This window comes from Neodiprion pinetum, chromosome 6 (genome assembly GCF_021155775.2).
Source record: "Neodiprion pinetum isolate iyNeoPine1 chromosome 6, iyNeoPine1.2, whole genome shotgun sequence".
NCBI lineage: Eukaryota > Metazoa > Arthropoda > Insecta > Hymenoptera > Diprionidae > Neodiprion > Neodiprion pinetum.
In genome coordinates, this window is record NC_060237.1 from 242,745 (window position 1) to 265,202 (window position 22,458).

At 41.3% G+C, this 22,458-nt stretch overlaps 1 protein-coding gene across 9 annotated transcripts in view; it reads right to left on the bottom strand.

Annotated features, from left to right (window-relative positions):
- The window catches only part of kug (kugelei), a 235,591-nt gene extending 214,915 nt beyond the window's left edge, over positions 1 to 20,676 (bottom strand). For all 9 annotated transcript variants that reach the window (XM_069136825.1, XM_046633697.2, XM_046633696.2 and 6 more), the window contains exon 1: positions 20,161 to 20,676. The gene's annotated coding sequence lies outside the window, so the exon portion shown is untranslated. The remainder of the gene's footprint in view (positions 1 to 20,160) is intronic.
- Positions 20,677 to 22,458: the final 1,782 nt, after the last annotated feature.

Genomic DNA, 22,458 nt, shown 5'->3' on the forward strand with positions numbered 1-22,458 from the left:
AGAAGAGGGTAAGGAGGGTAAGGATCCTGGCGGAATGAGAGCCCACGTAATCCCGCGTTTACACGCGAGCTGGGATTAGCGACAGGAGAAGGTTCAGGAACTGGAGGAGGAGGAGGAGGAGGAGGAGGAGGAGGAGGAGGAGGAGGAGGAGGAGGAGGAGGAGGAGGAAAGGTTGGCCAGGTTGCGTTGGTGGAAACTCACCGCTGCCGACATGCCATACATACACATACGCATATGCGTACACGGGTACACATCCATATTCTACCGCTAAATTCGCTCGTCCTCACTCGAAGACCCTACCCAGCATCTTCTTTTCTCTCAAGAACAAGATATGAGAAATTAGAAGACGATAGGTGAGGAAACAATATTTATAACGAGACATCAAGATGGTAAGACAAAGAAAAAAGAGGAAGAAGAAATCATTATTTTTATTCCAAGAATCAAATCGACGTACCGCAAGGAAAGGGGAGAAAATGCATATTTGTTCTTTTTCCAACTGAAGGTCTGTAGGGAAAATTTCTAAATCTTAGTCACATTACGTATGCGTACTATGCACTGTATAAAGTATGAACAATTACCACAAGAGATACAAGTTGGCGGAAGAAATATGGGCATTAAAAAACAGCTGATCTTTCGGGAGGCAAAGAAAATGGGCTAAATTTTTTTTAAACTTTTTTTTTTATTACTCGTCTCCTTTTCTTGAAGGGTGCACGCACGTGAGCTTGAGTCGATCAGATAGGAATAGGCAGCTGTGCCCGATCATAGGGAAAAGTATAAATTCCCGGTTACATCCAAGGTAAGACACAGACGGCGACGCGGTAGTGCCGCAGGTTCTCCAACAGGTGGTGCGCTTATTTGTCACGAGGCAAACTTCGCTAGCGATTGGCAGGTTAACGCTTCGTACAAGAAACGTATACTAATATGTACATGTGTACCTGTGCGTACACGCCCAAGCCTCTCGGGTGTAAAAGGAAGAGGAGAGGAGAGCAGGGGGATTAAATACAGGCGGATGGACGCTCTCTTTAAACGACAGCAATCAATCGACTTTGAGAAGAAGTCTGACGGAAAGACAACAGAAACTAGATTTAGTTGCTTCTACTTTTTGCGAATAATCTGCAATTTTGAAATTTGAACATCGAACAAATTATTGAGAATTATTTTCTCTTCTGCTCTTTTTTTTTTTTTTTTTTTACCTCATCGTTCAAGAAGATCGCATTTCTGCTATTATAGATACATACCTTACTGCAGATGCTTTAAGCGATTGGCACCGACGCGACGGATGGCTGACGAGGAACGAATGTATTCTCCACGCGTAATAAGCAAACGTCGAGTCAAAGAAATCTCACGGCACAGAATAATGTGTGAAAAAGTAGATATATTTCAAATCGAAGTGCTCCTGTTAAAGTCTGGAGATTAACCGTTATTACAATAATAACGAGGTTGAAGTCGGTAACGTTAACGTACGAAACTTTGAGAAAGAATCTCTGTTTTTCAATTTCAGAACGGTTTTGAACTATAATAATAGTTGTGTTTAAAAAAAATATGAAAGTACAGTTTTGCTTCGTTGCGAGTTACTGAATTTCCGAGAATTTTAAACTGTGAAATTACGACTATTTTCGTAGATATGCATTGTTGCAGTAACGTTACTAACTTCAACCTTATCAATAATATTGCTTGACGCGGCACGCTTATTCATTTTGTAAGGCATGAAAGCTCTTACACGTCTTCCATCTACGACGGCTATTAGATCGGAAAGGGGAGGCAAAAGGGGTGATTTCATCCTTTGTAATACAGTACACACACACGCGCGACAGGTGCAAGTCGCGTCGCAGGATTTGTCCGGTACGAGATCGACTCACGTAAAAGTTGGTCGTATGTTACCGCTGGCGGTGACGCGATGACGCGTGGCTCGGAGTTTTGCGCTTTAACGCGATACTCTCGGTATACCGACTGACGAAGTGAAGAGATAAACGAAAACTGAGTTAGGATTAACTTTGACCACCTGAGCACAGAGCTAATGAAGTCGCTGGGCGCATTATTATAATACGTACCTCTGCGCGTGTTTATCGTTAATTATCAATTTCAACAGTCGACGATAGTTGTCTCTATCTCTCTCTCTAAATAAATATCTAAATATCTCTCTTTAAATCTATCTATTTCTCAAGTATTCGTCTCTCTCCTATTTATATCTATATTCTCCAATATTGCTATAGTGAAATAAATTAAATCTATCTATCTATCTTTTTTTTTTTTTTTTTTTTTTTTTTTTATAAAGAGGTACGAAAAAAGATCTTCAGAAGACACCGCCATCATTAATACTCCGCCGCCCATCCTACGGCGGATAACGATAGTCGGTAGTGTGGAGATTTTTACCCACTAAAAAAAACACTCCTCTTCCCCTCTCCCCGCAGATGTTACGGGGAGGACTGGATTGGAACCGCGTTAGCATTACATCAATCCAGTCCGTGCTGCGTCTTGCGACGCCTACTCCTGGCTACTGGTCCCTTTCTGCAATCTTGTCTTTCAGAAGGTGCTGTGCGTAAGTTGCAACAGCATCTATCATCTATCTATCTATCTATCTATCTATCTATCTATCTATCTATCTATCTATCTATCTATCTATCTATCTCCCTCTCTCTCGTGACATCAGCAATGACATACTTATACGACGACTTCTCGATATCGAGAGATAATAAAACGATAGGTTATATAGATTGGAATATGATGACAAAGCTATCCCCTTTTTCCCATTCGGCATTGGTTTATTCAACGTCAACGACGTTGGTTTTGACGACGACATTGCGTCGTCAATATTTTTATATTACATCGTGATTAAATATTGAAAGAAACTCGACGAGACAAAACCTCCAAGAAGATATTTTACCCCCTCTCATAAAAATTCACATATTTAATAATAAGCAAGTTTCGAGAGTTGAACAAGCACAAGAATTGAGAAAAACAGTATCGAAAACATATCACAGCGTTCGGCAAATGATTAACTTTTGAAAAATTGTTAAAAGGAAAATTTCAATTCAAGTTTAAGAAACTTGTTTCAGCAGTTTTTCCAAAGAATAAAAAAGAAACCAGCAACACCTTTCTCCAACAACACTACGAAGTAAAAAAACATTCTGCTAGATATTGATGCAATTTTCAAGTGTCTCTTCCTGGTTTTCCTTCTATTCAACTATGATTTTTGACAGGTAAAAGGTATATTTAACACGAATTCTCCCGTTATTAGACATTATACGTATAATAAGCAATCGAGCTCCCAACAAATTATCAGACCTGCAGATCTCCGTCTTTTGTTAATAATCACCTTCCCCGATCCATCTATCTGTCCACACATAACCAGCGGTAAGATCCTAATTGAACAAGGGGGCCCAATTTATACAACCTGCTGATGCCAGATGTCAAATGAGCGGGACGGGTCACCAAGCGTTGGGAATGAATCGCGGAATGAATCATCATTAGGAGAGAGAGAGAGAGAGAGAGAGAGAGAGAGAGAGAGAGAGAGAGAGAGAGAGAGAGAGAGAGAGAGAATGGAGAATTTCGGGTGGGGGGTAAATTCCCGGCATCAACGGATGAAACCACCTCGCGAAACCTGCAAGAGACGCCTGGTAGATTTTTGCGAATGCGAAAACGCCCCTTCACACGGGTCCGCCGACGCATAACGGGATAATAAACCAGATAACGGTGAACACAATGAGGGCGTTCGAGTAAAACACATGGACATTCGACGGAAATGGTGCTGCCGCCGCGGTCTGCACTAATCGCCCAACGAGAGATCGAATGATTGATTTTTGTTCCTTATACTTTGTTTATACCTTGAAACAACGAAATATAAGATGGAATCAACAAATATTATTACCATCGGCACTGAGCAGCGGTATTGACCGCGTCGTTCGTTCAATGAATAAAACTGCTTTTGTTACAGGGAATAACAATAAAGAGAATAAGAAACCGCGGTGAGGTACTGAATGACAACACCACAACAGCAACAGTGCCCGCAAACTCGTGTTTACCGTACGTCACATGGAACCGCGATTCCCGCTGAGTGTAATAGTAATTCGCACCCGCAGACAGAGAATTCGATGGAAAAAAGGAAAAATCATCAAATTTTAGACTTCGGCATAAGATTGTTATTCCCGCGATGGAATTTCTACAACAAACTGTAATATGTATAATATGACAATTTTTTTTCGCTATTTCGGTCATGTTCTCCAACGACGAAGAAAAACCCCCGCTTGTGATGGGTGTAATAATAATAAAACGAGTATCATAAAGAAATGTACTTATTCTGATCACCAACAGCTGTGGTGATTACAAAATTTCTGATGAGGCTACGGCATATATCATTCCAACTTCTTCAACTTGTTCAACTTGTGAACCTGGGTTACAAATATTTCGAAAGGTTTGAGCTCGATTAAACCACCACAGCACTCTTATCTATACACGATCAAGTGTCCTCTGCATTTGTTGCATAGCAGATTTCGCGCGAAATTGGTGGAATTAAAACGTGATGCATGTACGTATAAATGAATACAATACATGAATACAGAGTGAATCACGTGACTCATTTCCGGTTTATCTGATTTTAATTTATGCGGCAAAAGGTCTTCTCAGGCAGAGCGATAGGTATGTAGTGTGCATGTATGTGCATTGTATGTATACAAACTGGACAAAGGGAATCAAGATGATTGATTTGAAAATTTACAAATCGTGCACAGAATGGTTACTTTAAAATTTCTATTTCTCTCTTCACGTGTTACTGTAGTAGTTACAAATTTAATGGCATGTTAAAGAAATTTGAATCTTTCAGAACAAAAAAAAAAGACCGAATTCTTCGTCCACGTATTATATATGCTACGTCTATGGTACGTAACCTATAAAGTATCTACGTCATCTTCAACGAGGAGAAGTAAAGATTTCGTAACAAAAGTCGTAAATTCTTGACGTGTGCACAAATTCGTAGAGTCAGTCAAGCTACGTACATCGAAATGGTCAGAGGTCAGGTGAAGGTTAGATGATGGAGGAGGTGACGGGGATGACGGGTCGCGTGTTGAATATAAGTCGTCGCGTCGTAAAGGAGAGGAGAGTATAGTAGAATATAGTAGAGTAGAGTAGAGTAGAGTAGAGTAGAGTAGAGTATAGTATAGTAGAATAGAGTAGAGCAGAGTAGAGTCCGGAGGTCCGTGAATATAAATGAGACTAACTAGCTCCGTAATGTCGGTAATGACGCTAGATTGCCGGCCGGCAAGGCTCTACACACTCATGTATGTATGTATATGTGTATCCATACATTCGAAGGAAGGTTCGCCTGCAGAAGTTTGGGTTTGAGGTTGTTGCAAGCGAGTAGTAGAAAAGCAGGCAGGCAAGGCAAGCGACCAAGGAAGGAGAAGAGATTCCACGACGGTGCTGTCACGCCACCACTTAAATCCATCCTGCACCGTTCTTCGACGCAACGCCGTATAAACTGAGTAACTAACCTACATACACTCCGCCTAGTACAAATCTATAACGTTGTATACAGGTATATAAGTATATATTTATATACATATATATGTATGCATAATATACATGTACATCAATGTCGCGGCTGTCACGTCGAGACGAATTTTCGCACTATTGATTTTATTCTACCCCGCATGCAGTGAAATTTACGCTTGTGATTGATTCACAGTTCTGAGCTGATGTCTTAATTTTTTTGTTTTTCATTTTTCTTTCTTCCTTATACCGTAACCATCATACGCATCATGGTTCAGGATAGTAAAATTAAAACGAGTCTAACAGCTGATAACCGGAAGATTTATCGTGCGTTACTATTGTTCCTTCAATAGAATATAATATGTACTCCAAGCATTACTCTATAACTATAATAAAAAAAATTATTACACCTACCAACGCCACTGCAGGTGTAATAATTTCCTATAATAACAATAACGAGATGAAACGTTAGCATATGAGGGGAACGGAGTGAACCGCAGCTGGGAAACAGAAAACCGGAAGTAATTAAGTATTGTGAAAAAATTCGTGACCAGGAGGTTGATTGAAGATGAAGTTAGTCGAAAATTCCGGTCAGGTAAAGAGAGTTTAATTATTTGGAAAACGTAAACATGTTTAAACGTTTCCGACGTTTCGGCCGGGCCCTGCCGACCATCCTCAGGCTATAATAATTAACAAAAATGTTTCAAAGAACAATTCTGTTGTATTTATTTTATTTTACTATTGTAATTAAGTATTGCGAGAAATATATTCGTGTGTAGCTGCCGCAAGGTTCGGCAACGGCAAAGATGCCGGATACGCTGTTGATCGGCGTGGCTGACTGACGAAGGTGATAGTTGACTGTTGAAGGAGGAGGAGGAGAAGGATGAGGGTGAAAAGAGAAATCAACGGTGGAGAAGGTCGGGAATCTTTTCAGGTATACGCGTGGGATGCTGGTTTCGAGACGGGCTCCGGTGCTGCAATGCTGCAGTTCAAACGGAAGTTACGCCACCCGCTTCCTCGTCCTCTGGCGTTGCAAATCGAGTTTCCGATTCAATCCCTGTGTCTCCTCGACGACTCACTCGTGCTTTCCTTCTTCCTGTCCCCCTAGTCTTCTCGTCTAACCGTCTGACACAGCGGTTGACTGTTGCCCTGTAATTCCGTCGGTATGACGACGACCCGGCGGAGAAGAGAAAGGAGGAGGAGGAGGAGGAGGAGGAGGAGGAGGAGGAGGAGGAGGAGGAGGAGGAGGAGGAGGAGGAGGAGGAGGGAAAGGAGGGAAAGGAGGCTGAGGCAGCCTTTGACGAAACGCGGCGGTTCACCTCTGGGTACGCATCTCGTGTCAAACGCGTGTTGTAACAGAGAAACTATAGAGGATGATAATGTTTATCAGCCAAGATACCAAAAGTAGGTTTCGAGATAGGAAAAACTGTTCATTGAGATCGTGCACGTAGGTAGGCTACATATGCATATTCTTCTATTACACGGTTGTTGCAAAGTAACAGCCGGCAAGAAGTTTGTTTGGTTTAAAAGAAAGATTCTGTGAAAATGTGAGCATTTTACGTTATGTGCAAAGTCCTCCTCGTTTCGTTTGTTACTATTTTTGTTATATTTGTTTTACGTTGTTTTGAATTTGTAAAGAGACATGTTTTAGCACTTGAATTGTTTCATTCTTGGAATTTATACTCAACCGAAAGATCACGATCCGTATAACCATAACAATATATCTAAAGAGAATCTTATTTTTCTAAATTGAAAGTTTAAATTAAATTATAAGTATTTTATGAGATTGAATTAATAACGAAAAAGTTGTCAACTTCTCAAACATCAACTGAAGACGTAAATAGATATTTTGATTAGCAATAAAAAAAAATTCCTATTATTCTTCATAACTTCGAGAAGAAAAACAAAGAAAAATATAAAAAGTGAACAATCAATGGAGGACGATCTTCCATATAACAAAATGTTCACCTTTCGACAGAAGCTTTCTCTTAATCTAAACAAACTTTTAAGGCGATGCCACGGTGGCAAATCCCAAATTATTTTTATCTGTTACACCCTATTGCATTGTACAATGATTCACAATCGTTGGTGTAAATTGTTGATGAAATCTTCTGCGGTCATCACACGCGTAAAAACAACGTTATTTCTTCTCTTCGCGATATGAAATTCTTGGACACCATTATATAATAATATTAATAAAAAATGCCACGTTGCCGGACTAGGGGTAAACACAGCTCCGTGTTGTACCGAATATAAAATACGCGATTTTAATTTCATATATGCATACAACATATACACGCATTTTTTTATCCCCTGGATACACGCACGTATATGTAAACAAAGTTCAAAAATGAGGAAGGTAAAAAAATATTTAACCTCAGGGCTCAAAGAGAGTCACATCGTAATATAATATAATAATAAATTCGTTCGGTTCGCCGAATGAAACCAATGAAAATCCGCAATTTTCATCCTGTAGATGTGATGATTACTCATATTTTATGTGCGATTTTAAAAAAAAGAAGGAACAAGAAAAAATTCATGCATGGAGAAAATTATATCTTTAACGTCTATTTTATATAAAAATTGATTCAAACACTGAGAAAATTTCCCTGCTCCGTCGCAGAGATTGCGCAGCAAGGGCAACGCCGTATAGAAGCGTGGAGCGAAGAAACATGCAAGCAGCTCACGGCTCGACGGCAGAAAAGAAGCAAGAGAGTGGGATAAGAAAAATGACGAAACCTGTTCCGTGAGGACGGGAAGAATTCAGCATCCGAGGTCCATCTGCTTGCCGCTTGTTCTTCTCCTGCAGGGCTTCGCGTCTCAAGGACAACCCAAAGTGAGAGGGATTGAGGACGAGAGGGGGGGGGAGGGGGGTAGGCGAACGACGAAGAGAAGGAAGAGATGGTGAGACCGGTGCACCGAATATCAGCAGGTCATCCGTCCGAAACCTGGACAAGAGTTTAGAAAACGAGAGGCGAGATAGAAGTAAGGAAGGTTATTAGCTGGCAGCTGCTTTCCGTAATCCCCCCCCCCCCCCCTTCCCCCGCCTCCTACTCTTCCTTCTTCTTCCCCTTGAGAAGATAGATGCTGCAGCAGCAGTCAGCCAAGCCTCAGCTTACTAAGCTAGCCGGAGGCGATATGTGGGTATATGATTCTCGGACCAGTCGGAGGACACGTAGTTTATATGCCCATCTATACATGTACGTATTGTGCCTACACAAAACACGGCTCTATGTATAGAGATTCACCGCCGGTTACAAAAAAAAAAAAATTATATAAAATAAAGAGAAGAGGAAGAAGGAGAATGAGAAGTGGGAAGAAGGAGGCTGGCGAGAAAGATCAGCGATGCTGCGAGCCACAGGGGCGTGAAAAGAAGGGGGGCATTCGGCATTGTCTACGTTATTGTCCTCAATTTAAAATAACGATTTCCTGCCACAGCATTAGTACTTGCTCACTCTACTCTCTCTCTCCCTCTCTCTCTCTCTCTCTCTCTAAGCTGCTGGACTCATGCCGTTTGTGCCCAGCCCCCACCCCCATCTCACGCGTTATTCGCAGTCCTACACGGGAGCAAAATTAATCACATTTTACCCAGCGTTACGTTACGTCACATTTCGTTCCGTTTAGTCGCTCGCTCGTTCCGGTCGATTAGATACGAACAACTTCGGCAGGTCGCTCGCAATTTTATTTCGAGAGCGAAAGAGAAGGATTAGTTTAACAGAATAGTTCATTGAAATTATCCATGTCAATGTTGGGCAAGGCGAGAAGTTCTGTAGAAGAAAGAATACAGAATAAGATGCGTAGGCAGGCATTACGACTAAGAGTAAAGCAAGACAAGAGGATAAGCGTAGAAAGAGGAGCGGCATACAAATGTGCGACCAGGTAGGAGATATACATACATTCATACATATTAGGGTGTTTTGGAAGAAAACAATTCACGATTCTCCACTGTGGCACCTCCTAAAGGGTTTGTTTAGGTTAAAAAAAAAAAAAAAAGATTCCGTCAAAAGATGAGCGTTCTACGTTATGTGGAAGATCGCGCTCATTTGATTTTTCAATTTTATTCACATTGTCTTCCAACTAAAGATTCAGTTCCGTTAACTGATATTTTTTTAAGTCATTAGAATATGATCTTGCATTGATCGAACATTTGTTGGACCAAAAAGTGGGATATTCAGATTAAGAAAATGACTTTCATATCGACCATGTAACACAGGTCGTTCGCCTTAATATTTCGCTGACTGTAGATCCTCGTATTTGTACTAAATATTAATTTATTCAATAGAAATATTTCTCATTGAGTTCGTCCAACTCATGAATTGGTGTATTAATACTTGATATTCACTTTGCCGGCCGTGACGACCGCATTTAATTTATCGAAACAATTTTTCTTTCATTACACGATGTTGATCTTTCCGTGCAGAGTTAACAGAGAATAAACAAAATGTACAAAATAGATAGGTGAGTAAAGAGGTTAAGTAGAGGCTAGCGGTAAAAGCATAAATAAAATAAATAAATAAGTAAGTAATGAGGGGTACTGCATATAAACATAAAGAAGTGAGTAGAGAGGTAAAATAAAGCGGAATAAGATGAAATAGAATAGAGCGGGAGAGATAGAAGAATTTTTAATTTCGGGCACTACACGTCAATTTTGCAATTCATTATATATACCCACTGTATCGCATTTTCCAACGAGATATCAGGTATACATACATTATCTCTGTTGCCAGATTTACGAACGACTAGATTCTATTTTCAGATACATAATAATAAACAACAAAACCTGTATTGTTCGCGCGAGTATAATTACCAAACTGTACTTACGTACAGCGTAGAATAATAACAAGCGTGAATATCAGATACCCCGAAGGATTCCAGGGGCGTGATACATATGCATGTATAAATTTGATACCAGTGATGTACTTTCGTTACTTGGAGAGGCGCCACTGATGTGAGAGCAGACCAAATACATCGATTATATATTATACGTGCGTGTACGTACATGCGTGCAATACATACGTACACCATCCGTACCGCAAACACCAGTATTTAAACCGTTGTGCCTACATACGACGATACTGAATTGCCTCTCTGGCACACGCATCCCCGACTAGGCTAGCTAACCGTGGAGTTTGGAGCGGTTTAGAAATGTCTGGTCCGTCCAGCGACCTGTTCTTTTATCCTACGCAGTCTACTCACGCATGTATCATACGTATATGTAATATACCTGCACAGGTAGGTATGCACGCAGTCACGGTACATGTATAGTATAATATCAAACTATTATAAAAGAAGCATAAAAAGCAAGTAAAATGTATATGAGGCTGAAAAGAAAAAGAAAATGAAAAAGGGAAAAGTAATCTCTTACTACTTACGTAGGTACGTACGTACATACGTAATATAACCGACATAACCGATCTAGTTTTCTTATTTTCTTTGACAAACGCGCATACCTACATATACCTACAGCCACTTATAGCCACCTATAACCTGACTTGCATTAAACAGGTACACGGAAGGTATTACGTACGTATATGCATTACGCATACGTGTACATCAAATGCAAACTGCAACTGAAGGAAAATTTCCTAATATCCTTTGTCGCATAAAATATCGGAATACATGTAACAAATTAAGTAGAATTTTAAAAGATGAGATGAAAAAAATTATCTTCATCCTTGAGATTTGAGCTAGGAAGAAAGCAACATACATTGCACAGACTCGCAAATCTCGACGCAAATTCTGGGTAGATAAAGAGAAGATACGAAACGCGATCGATCGAGAAGAAGACAATAGCATGCAGCAATATTTACCATATAAATTGTTATGATAAAAAAATTTCGATCTCGCTTTGTAGGAATGAACTACCGAAACTAGAAAAGAGAGAATACAGCTAGATAATTTTTTAAAGATATAATAAAGAACAATAATTAGAAATGACCAGAGGTGGGAAATAAAACGACAGAGGGCCAATTCGAGTTTGACGATGAGACGAGAGAAGATTTCATGACAAAACAGCTGAAGCACAAGGAAAAGAGGAAAATAAACGGAAGACAACATAAATACTACAAGTTTGTTAGCGATTGGTGACGTTAACGTTGTTGTTTATCGGGTATTATACACACGCATTTGCAGTTAGAGGTCAGATTGCACATACAGCTAATAAATTTCAAACGCGGCGTTTGCGCGTCTTCAATTGCAGAAAGAGAGGAACATTTGTACGTAATATGTATGTGGGTGTATGTACGTACATACAGTACGTAAAATATGAAAAAGGAACGAGGAGAAGCACGGCGAGCAAGGATTGCAAAAGAAGAGGAAAAAAAAAAACCTCGACTCGTACCATCCGCGTCAGTTTCACTTGCGCGCGACGTCGAGACGAAGAAACAGGAATTATTTTCCCCTCGACCACGGCTGCTGATGCAATCTTCTTCTTCTTCTTCTTCTTCTCTTACTTTTATTTCTATTTTTATACTTATTCTTATTCGCATTCATCTTCTTATATTTTTACTCATTTTCTTCTTTGTCTTCTTGGTCGGTCGCGTCGCGTCGACACGTGAGCAAACCGTACAGTGTGACACACGCACGTGTTCACTTGCAGCAGCAGCAGCAGCAACAGCGGCTCGCGTGCAGCAAAGAAAATCCGACGACTATTCAGCGGAAAAAGTGAAGAAGAAAAAACAAATTTAGCCAATCTGCAATGCGGCGAGTGTGAGACGCTCTTCCTCGCGGCGGCCTGCAAACTCTCCTCCTCCATCTACATATCTCTACATGTCCGCGTTGCACGCGTGTGTACGAAACATCACGAGGTTTAACAACCTCCCACCCCTTCAAGGCTGCCGTTGAGTTCCGTTACACTGTGCGAATTAAGAGATAAGATCAATTAAAGAGAATCACCGATAGATCATCGATCGAGTAAAGAAACAGGTGCGAAGAATGTAAGAACAAAGGCAATTCGGATATTGTAAGATTGAAAATTAAAATAAATTATCATACAACGTACAGCGTAAATTATTACAAAAAGCAACGGAGAGCGAATGAAAAAAGATGACGCTGCGGGACAATGGGTCAGACTGTAACTGACGCGTTTAAATGCCTAAGTGTGCTCTCGGCGTTTGTGCGCGTGTACGTAATTCTTTAAAGAGCGACCGCTGCTTTCCCGAGCCTTGGTGCACCTGGATACGGTGGTTAGTCAGGCGGTATACGTACGTTACGGGTACCTGAAGATCAGGCCAACTGGGCTAAGAGAATGGAAAAAAAAAAAGAAAAAGGTAAAGAGTGAAAACGAAAAGGCCTCTTCTTCTCCAGCGTAAAATTACGTAGGTTTATGTACATACCTGCGGGGCCTTTTGCGTGCCTACGCGGGTTTTTTTCGTATAATTCGTATTTTAAAAAAGAAAATAAGATAGAAGTCAGGCTTCTCTTGGATAACATGTTGGATGGCGTGTTGGAAATGATTTTTAAATTTCAGTTTACGAAACCTGGGAGACGAACAGTTTCGAGGAAACAGAGAAATGGTTGACCTATCGATCAAGACTCTTCAACAAGTTTGAATCGTCGTACAAAATGTTCATTCCCCCTTAAATCCCTCGACGATTATATGGGGGAAAAAAATAGTTCTAAACCGTTCAATAAAATTATAAGTCAGCCCCTGAACGATAATAATTTGAATGAGGCTGAAGTGAGTACATAACGTTAACGTAACGATGAAACATCGGGAGGAATCAATTATCACTATTCGGCAATTTTTCAGTCACTTTGGCATTTTAATAGTCGAGTATTCGATATCTGAATATGTTTCGCCCATTTACGATTAATTGCATTTCAGCATTCCTAAAATTGGAAAATAACGTTTTTTATCCCAGACGTGAATCAGTCGTTACAATAACTTTACAGGTACCTACTAACTTCAGCCTCATTGATTAAAAGTATGACGGACGCACGTTATACTAGAGATGTCTAGATTCTGTTGTTTTCACCACCAATACGATGAGGGGGAATTCAAGATACTTTCTTCAGTTTGACATTCACGTCATCAGGGACAACGCAAAGTTTACGTCTAATTTCAGGTCCTCGAAGCCAGTGTTCGGTCCTCGACGCAGTTTTAGGCAGGGGAGGCACCCCGAGTGCGCGGAGGGTTCGGATTGTCAGAGACATTGGGTAGTCGCAGGGTTCGAAAATAAGCCTCCCGTGCATCATTCTGGTGTAATGGTCAAATAGAATGGGATAAAGAGAGGGGAAATAATGGAGGGTTGATTTTCAAAGCAGCTTTCACGAAAGAGACGTCGAATGACAGCTGCTCCTGCATTTGGTGCCGTCGAATAATGTTCGGTGATAGGTGAATCGAAATCTGAAGAGAAAATCGCTTGCAGTGTAATTTCACACACGGGGTGGTGGTATGCTACCGCCGATGCAGTTATAAACGCGGAAAATACGCGCGATACTACGCGGGGGCAGCAGGCAACATCATTAATCGCCATCAGATACAGAAGTGTGGAACATTAATCACTTGTCTCTCGAAATTACTCGTCTGCAGTGCGATTCAATAAACTTGGTATAATATATATCCTCCTCTAAATAGGAAGTGATGTTATTGACCACCTGTGTGCGTGCGTGTGTGTGTGTGTGTGTGTGTGTATGTGTGTGTGTGTGTGTGTGTGTGTGTGTGTGTGTGTGTGTGTGTGTGTGTGTGTGTGTGTGTGTGTGTGTGTGTGTGTGTGTGTGTGTGTGTGTGTGTGTGTGTGTGTGTGTGTGTGTGTGTGTGTGTGTGTGTGTGTGTGCGCAGAGCATGGATGCGACGGGATATATGAACGATTCGAAATGAAAAATAATAATATAGAGTAAAACGGTATGCAAGTAATTGTTGTTCAAACTTATTATCGCCAATTATTTCATCGTTATGTAATTCTACGTCACTCGTAATTTACTCCAACAACACCACTTCGAATCCATGTACTGCCTGCATTATACGCGCATATTTACTCTCCTTCTCAGCGTCGCTGATCCGTCAATACAATTCATATGCAGAGTCCATACAATGCACTGTTAACACACATATTATATACATATATGTATATGTACAATAATGGTACGTGTAGCATGTGTGTAATGTGATCTCAGTGTGGCAGGCGTGGCGCAGGGTATCAATTGCCGAACCCACCAATCACCGTTGTAATTATCACCATCGATCATTAATTCGTGCAATTATTACCTAGGCGTATATACACATATGTGCAATATGTGTATGTAGGTATACCCGAAGCCAGTACCAAAATCATAATCGGTTAATTTACACAAACGTAACGAGAAAGAGGGGGGAAGGAGGGCAGTAATTATAGTTGCAAAATTGGCATGAATCGATAGTGTGTCCGTACACATAAAATAAATTTACGTTTCTGTAAAACGTATACGACCAGTGTTTTTCATTATCATTTTTCCTACACGATATAAGTCTGGGTGATTCCATGTCAAATCGAACGAAAAAACGAGATCTTTTCCCTGCACCACTTTTGATGTTTTCGCTCTTTTACTCACTTGAATTTCGTATTGAATGCATCAAATCTGAATTTTTTCAGATTTTCCTGACCAAGCGTTTTCTTACCACAGTTAGTCGAAAAATCAGCTTTTCACGATTTCTCATTTTTTCAAGTTGACATAGCTTGAAATTCAGGTGACATATGGAAAAAGTTTCGCATCTTTGTATGAACTTTTTTTAAATTAATTATAGTTTTGATGAAAAATCTTCGAAAATCTTCCGTAACAGAACAGCGCCCTGATCGAATTGGCTGAAATCTTTACACAGCGTATCTTTTTCAGTACCAAAGATTGTCTACATATATCGCAGTGGGCGGAAAAGTAGTTGAAAATTTACAAGCAACAGTTTGCATGGAACTGTGAAATTTCTCATCATACGTACTGTAACGTGGCGGTACGAACGGTGAAAGTCATACAATCGGTATTACGATACGCAACACATAGTTTTGAATTCTTACCTTGGATAAGTATGCTTCAAGAATGTTGTCCGTCAGTACGACACTTACACATCACGTCAGGAATCGTAACAAATAATAGACCGAAGTATACTCCGCGAGAAACAGTCGTCAACCGATGTTGTAAACAACACGCGCAACAACTGAAGATCGGGCTCGAGTGCGCAGCAGCGCCACGCGCAGGGTGAGCAATTAGCTTGCCGCGCCGCGAAGTTTGAACCGAATTCTCGCAACCGTGTGAATATTTGTTGATATATCTTCCGAACCACTGCTCCGGCCACTATGAAATTTTCAGACAACCTTTCGCATTGAAGAAGGCACGCTGTGTATAAATTGTAGCCCATTCGATCTGGCTACTTTTCAGTTTCGAATGATTTGCGCGCATTTTTTATCAATACTACACTGAAACGGGGAATGAAAAATCCGAAAAAATACTCTCGAGAAGTTCGCAAGAGAATCTGAAATTTTTGTAAACGAACATTTTTCATACGTCGTCCAGGTTTTAAACTATGTAGGCCATTGTAGGTGCGAAAAATCGAAATATTGTTAAAATCCAATTTGTTGGATGAGTTGTTGTGAAGAAATCATGTGCCGAAAAAATCTGGAAAAATTCAACGTTCGTCCCTTCAACATGTACTTTAACTGTGTGAAAGGGCAATGAGATTAAAATGGGTCAGAGAAACCGACCGTTCGATTTGACGTGGAATACCCCTGTATATGAGACTGATGCTGCTGATCAATATAATGTATTATATATCGAGCAGCAGCAACAGCTATCGTCGAAAAGAACGAGAAGTCTTTATTCTTTTTTTCCGGGAAAGATACCGGCAGGCTGTAATCCGTGTGTGGTACACATATACAATCCAGGGTCGCACGTAGTCTGAAAGGGTGACGGGATGAAAAAAGCTGCGGCGGTTGTTTCTTCCCTTATTCCAAGTCCGTGAAAATATATAATTAATGGTAGCCAGGCTCTCACGTTGCAGCTGTTTGTTGTTACAGGAAATTCAAAGCGAACTAGGCTGATGCACCGTTGAATACTCTCTGTTATCGTAGCCACCACCGAGCTGCGGTTCGGTACACAAAAATAACAAACGGCGGAGTTCAGATACGCAGGAAGAACTGCATATTTAAGAGACAATTGGACTAACGCCAGTCAGTAAGGACAGTGCCTCGATTTTCCTGTCCGTTTTAAACTATCTTTACAAAATCGCTTTACAAAATTTCAGAATCATTAGCAAATAAATTCACGATGGATAATAATATGTTATCTGACAATGAAAGTGTGGAATTTCATTCTAAATTGATTATGCCCCAAGAAGAGGTGCGGAAAGAAAGTTTTTTCAAATAAAATTACTGTTCAAAAGAGGTTTGTTATTACAAACATTTACATTACAACGTAAGAAGTCAAACTACGTTTTTGCAGCTCGAAATTGATCGTGAGTAAAAACGATAGAGAACTGCACAAGTTTTTTAGTTGTGTTACATGAAAAGGCAAAGACGTGCGTCGCTTGGAAGGAAAAGGTGACGCGCGTCGAAGAGGCGTCGGAGAAGGCGATTAGAGAGGTAACACGCTTTTTATGGAGGCATGAAACGCGAGGAGGAGGAGGACCCTTGTCGAGAAAAGCAGGCAAGATCAGAGGCATGGTAGGCGAACAGAAAGAGAGAAGGAAAGAAAGGTGGCGCGGAAGGAAGATTTGTGTCACGTGACCTATCCGTCGCTTCGAAACCCGAGTCTGGAGGACGCCTCAATCCGAATACGCCCCAGATGAACATAAAATAATCACGCTTTGAACGATATTGAGTGAAAGTTTTAGCCCAGTCGGAATGTACAAAACAAGAAAAATAATCAGAATTTCAACGTTTCTAGATCTCACAATTTTCTTTTTCCAAACTTTGGGAGGACACCGCATTGGCAGTCTAAATTCAGTATTTTCATCAGTTTCTGCAATAGCCTCGGCCGCCATCTTGAATTTTGTACTACCAATGGACCCCCCCCCCCCCCCCCTTCCCAATCAAACGATTAAAAAGAGAGAATAATGGTAGCGAAGAATTGCAATTTCGATCATCCATTTCGACCGAACTATTGAGCGATCTTTGTTATAGAGCCCGCTTTCGAAGCTGTATAAGTGAGAAAAGAATAACTGGAAAGAAAGAACGTACATTCACGACCGCCGATCTATTTACACCAGGGAAACCGTTGTGCTTTGGACCCAACGACGCACGACGAGGTCCCAAGAACCTTTACCTGAAGGCAGGCAGCAGGCAGTCAGGGAGGGCAAAAGAAGGTCGGCAGCTGGTCCGGAGAAGGACTGACTGTGCAGTCGTCAGTCACTTGTGTCGTCCGAGCTGGAGACGGAGACCCTCACGGATTTCTACTTATACCTTATACCCACTACCTTTTATGCCCGCGTCAAGGAGCGACGGACGGGACGCCGGTTTTCTCTTCTCTCCGTCTGTTTACCTACACCCTCTGCATTTATCGCTCCTCGTACTTCGCTCGCAATGCTCGCGTGTATTTACGCAGGCTATAATCACGATGGTGTATACAGCACGCGGCGGGCGTCGCAGGAGACACAGGCAAAGAGCTTCGTATCCCTGTTACCGGTGGTCCAGTCATTCGGTATGATGTACGTAAATTTGAAATTTTGCTATTATTTTTACATGCTACTATTTTCTTTTTCTAATCTTCGGGGGAGGGGGGGGGGGGGGGGGGTCACAATCCAGAATTTCGACCAGATTCTGCAGTAGCTGCTTTTTACTAATAATTGTCATAACTAAACTTGCAAGTAATTAGATTCTACGCAACTATGGTCATGATAATGTTACTTCCTTTGCGTACGATCGACATTTTCTGACTTGAACCATATGTGCAACCGAAGCTACTGCAGAAACTAGTCAAAGTTCTGAAGATAGACTAATTGTAAGTATCGCGTGGCACCTGAAAATGGCAATTTCACGTGTCTTTTCTTTGCACACACAGTGACTGGACTAGACGCTTCAACGAAAATTACGCGTGGAGGAATGAGGATGAAATTAATAACGTTGCTGTAATGTAATGCATGTTTAAGAAAAATTATTACTTTGCACCGTAGGGGAAGTTTGAAATTTAATAAACCATGAGAAACATATACTCTTATTTCGAACAGCCAACACTTTGAAAAGTCATTGGAAAATTGCGCAATAATGATTTGTTCCCCGACATTTCGTTACGATAACATAACTTCAGCCTCATGTGTAGAAATAGGTATAATCGTGTAGGCCCGAAGAACACGACTCAATCGGTCACGAGGAATCAATTGACGATTGATTATATTATTCAAATTTCACCTGGACAGGTTTAATGTACATACATACCTAGAAGCTATGCGTCGAAGTGTAGTGCGTTTCTTAAAAACTGCGATACCTCCTCTTTAAGGCTGCAGTAGTACACGGTACATACCTACACACGCTACTTTCAGGCGGATGTAGCGAGTTCCTTATTCAGGGTAACCGACCGAAATTGCGTAGCTCATTAGGCCCTTCCAAATTACTCCGAAACAACGCGAAAGAGATTCCAAAATCGATTTTCGATCTTCTCGTACCGTGGCTAATGATTTGTGTAAGCGACTAGATTTTAAGTACACACAATTAACGGTGTATTATTACACGTAGACACAACGTGGTGTACATTGTATATTATAAAACGAAATTTCTCGGAATTGGAGTGAAAATGTGCATTTGTACATTTGCAAATTTTTTTCAATACCGACGAAATAAATTAATAAATATTCAATACCGCATCGAGCTACGAATAGGCGAAAAAATTAATCGTGCCTCATATCTAATATCGACTTACCTTTTCTGATCTATAAAATGCGCGTTGGATAAGAAACCGAAACTTTTGATTTTAAGGTTATAGAACTCGAGGAAATCGTAAATAAAAGTACTCGGGTATTTTTGAAATCACGAGTAAAATCGAGTGAGTTATTCGAATTCGCCGTAAGCCATTTGGAAACGTGTACTTAAAATCGTTGTGCCAACTCCACTGCCAATGGTATCGGTTTATTCTGTATACACAATTTTTATTTCGACTGTGATTTCTGTTTACTTTTGTTCCAGGGCAACGTAAATTTCGAATATTGGTTATTAAGAAAGCCCGAGGGAATCGATTCTCGTTAATTCTGACTCATTCGGAAAAACGGAGGAACAAAGATTATATTGAAGTTAGTAACGTTATCGTAACGATTCGTACTGAGGAAAAACCGTTATTCCGCCATTTTGGGGTTGTTTGAAATGCAGTAAGCCGCGGCAGAACAAAACACAATCGTATTTCGAAATCGTTGTACATTGTGAAGATGGCGATATTCTTCCCCAATGTTTCGATACGATAACGTTACTAACTTCAGTCTTGTGAATAAACGAGGAGCAAGCAAATCGAATAACTGATTGTCTCAGTCGTCGGCGACCATAATAAGTAATAAACAGTCGCTAGCCGATGAAAGGCAACAGACAACGTTAACCTTGTTCTGATTCTTCATGACGATGATTCGAGTCAGTCGTAGTACACCAAGAGCAATGCAAAACTGGACGAGAAGATAAAAGCCTTCTTCCTCACGCTACGATCAAGTCGCACGGGCGACAATCATTTTTTCACTTTTTCATCTCAAGATGGTGCAAGTGACACAGAAAAACAGAAAGTTCGACCACATACCTGAATCAGAATCAGCCGCGATAAAGGGACGATGGCTGCAAACGGTGTCGGTATTCAGGTAATCCAATAGAGCGTTGATCCAATCGCAAATTGATTCGTGATAAAACAAGCAACGACGATAACAACAAAAATAACTTCACCACTGTCAACGACACGCACACTCATGTAATAGTAACATTATAGTAATTTCACACGATAGGTAACGGTAAATTCCGCACTGTTTTTTCTCTCTTTCTCTCTCCGTCTTCCTTTCCCCCGCTTTTTTGTTCTTCTCTCTTTGTTCCTTATTACATGTACTTAACTTCCAAGATATTTTCCAACGAAATTACCCACCCAAAATTGCAAACCAAAGAGTAAAACTGTACCTACTTCGAAAAAGAACGCGCGTGTTTTACCGCCACGGCGTCGTCGCGTTGCGTACCGTCGTATCGGCTCAACAACGACCGAGAGGGGAAAAAGGATCGCACACCCGCGGATAAGACACACTCGTACTCACCGAAGCACAACCGACACGACGAAGCGCCAAGGCTAGACTAGCGAGAGTAGCGAGTAGCGCCGAGCGCGCCGCGCGGCCGCCGGCAGAGACGAACGCAGCAACGGCTTCCTCCCTGCTTCCCCTCCGATGCCCGGCGCCCCGACGGCTGACGGCCGCTCGGCAGTCGTGCCCCGTATTCCAGACGCTGAGGTTGGTCCGCCGTATCGGCGCTTCGGGCGCCGGGTGGTGGGGCAGGGAGAGGGGGGGGGGGAGCGAGCCGCCCTTTGCTTCTCCCCCCGCCGCCTCGCTACATCTTTCTCCCGAAGACCGCATCGCAACACGTTGGCCTTACACATCCATGTACCTATTACGCCCGAGTTTCGTATTCCTGAGATCATATAGCTGCGTGCAACGAGCCGTGTGGCACGAAACGTGAACGGGAGAACTGGCTGGCAGGGTCTGATGAATTTTATGAAGCTGAAGCCGGTGAAGTTATTGCAATGATTCACGTTTCGAGTAAAAAAGGTATTGAACAGTTTCGGAAATGTCTGAGATGCAGTAAATTATAATAAGGAAAAATGTATATATATACGTATTTGGAAAACTTGACTACTTCAGAGTCACTGGATAAATGGAAAATAGTGATTTTTACCCTCTACGTGTCGTTATGTTAACGTCACTAACCTCAGTCTCTTTGAATTTTTAACCGTCAACCTCGACGAAGTTGGCGGACACATGTTACAAGTTTGCGCAATATTTGACATTTGATGATAATTCTTATTGCAACGGTGGACGATGAGATTAGCCTGTTGTTAATTCCGTAAAACAAAATGACGAAAAGACGTACCTAAATTTCAAAGTAAATGAGGAAATGATTTTATCAAACGCAGGCAGTCGTTTCTTTTATATTTTGGGGCATAGGCTTCTTGTACTGAGCAGGTTGTACTTTTTTTTCTTTTATATCGCATTTCGTTCAAAAATTTTACTTTGATTAGAATTGTATATTTGAATTTTTAACTTTCACGACCGAATTTGGTGCAAAGAAGTTACGGTGATTTGAAAATATTCTTCACAGCAGAAATTAATAACCAATGTCCGATCGATGCCTATGATTTTCGCAGGAACGTGGATCCAATACCCGGATGAGTAAAGTGTCGCCTATTTCGTGAAGAACGTTGGTTGGCCCTTCGATGTCAAATTTTCAAAAAGGTGGAAATCTGTTCAGCTTTCAAAATTTAGAAAATCGCGATACAATATAAAATTCCAATTCTGGGTTTTCCGTACCTTTCCACATTTCGACGTTCCCGATCGACGATTGTACTTCTACTAAATCAGGTTTTAAAATTTGATGAAACGGATTGTACAGTTTTCCAAAACTCTGTACGATGACCCGATTCTATTGTCTGTAGTCATCCTTCGTCTTTACCTTTACCCGTACAAGTGATGTTGCAGGCTACGCCTAACCGAGTCAAGTTGCCTGCATTTGAAGCCATAGAACCAGGCTTCGATCTGCACGTTAATATGGTGTTTTTGGTTCCCTCTTCTGCAGGCAACTTACGGGTTCTGCCGTATTAACAGTAAGTATACGATACACCCGGTGTAACACACATCCTGGGGCAGACGGGCTCGCGATTTTCAAGGTCCCCCCGTGGACGAAGGTACACGAGCTGCCGCAGCGTGGCAGTATATAGGTCTAACTATGCACATACGTACAACAGCTGAGGGCGGGGCGGCAAGGGGGGGGGGGGGGGGGGGGGACAAGTCAGGTGGAATAAAGCGGCGAAACCGACTCACAAACCCACGTACATTGAAAGAGAAAGCCT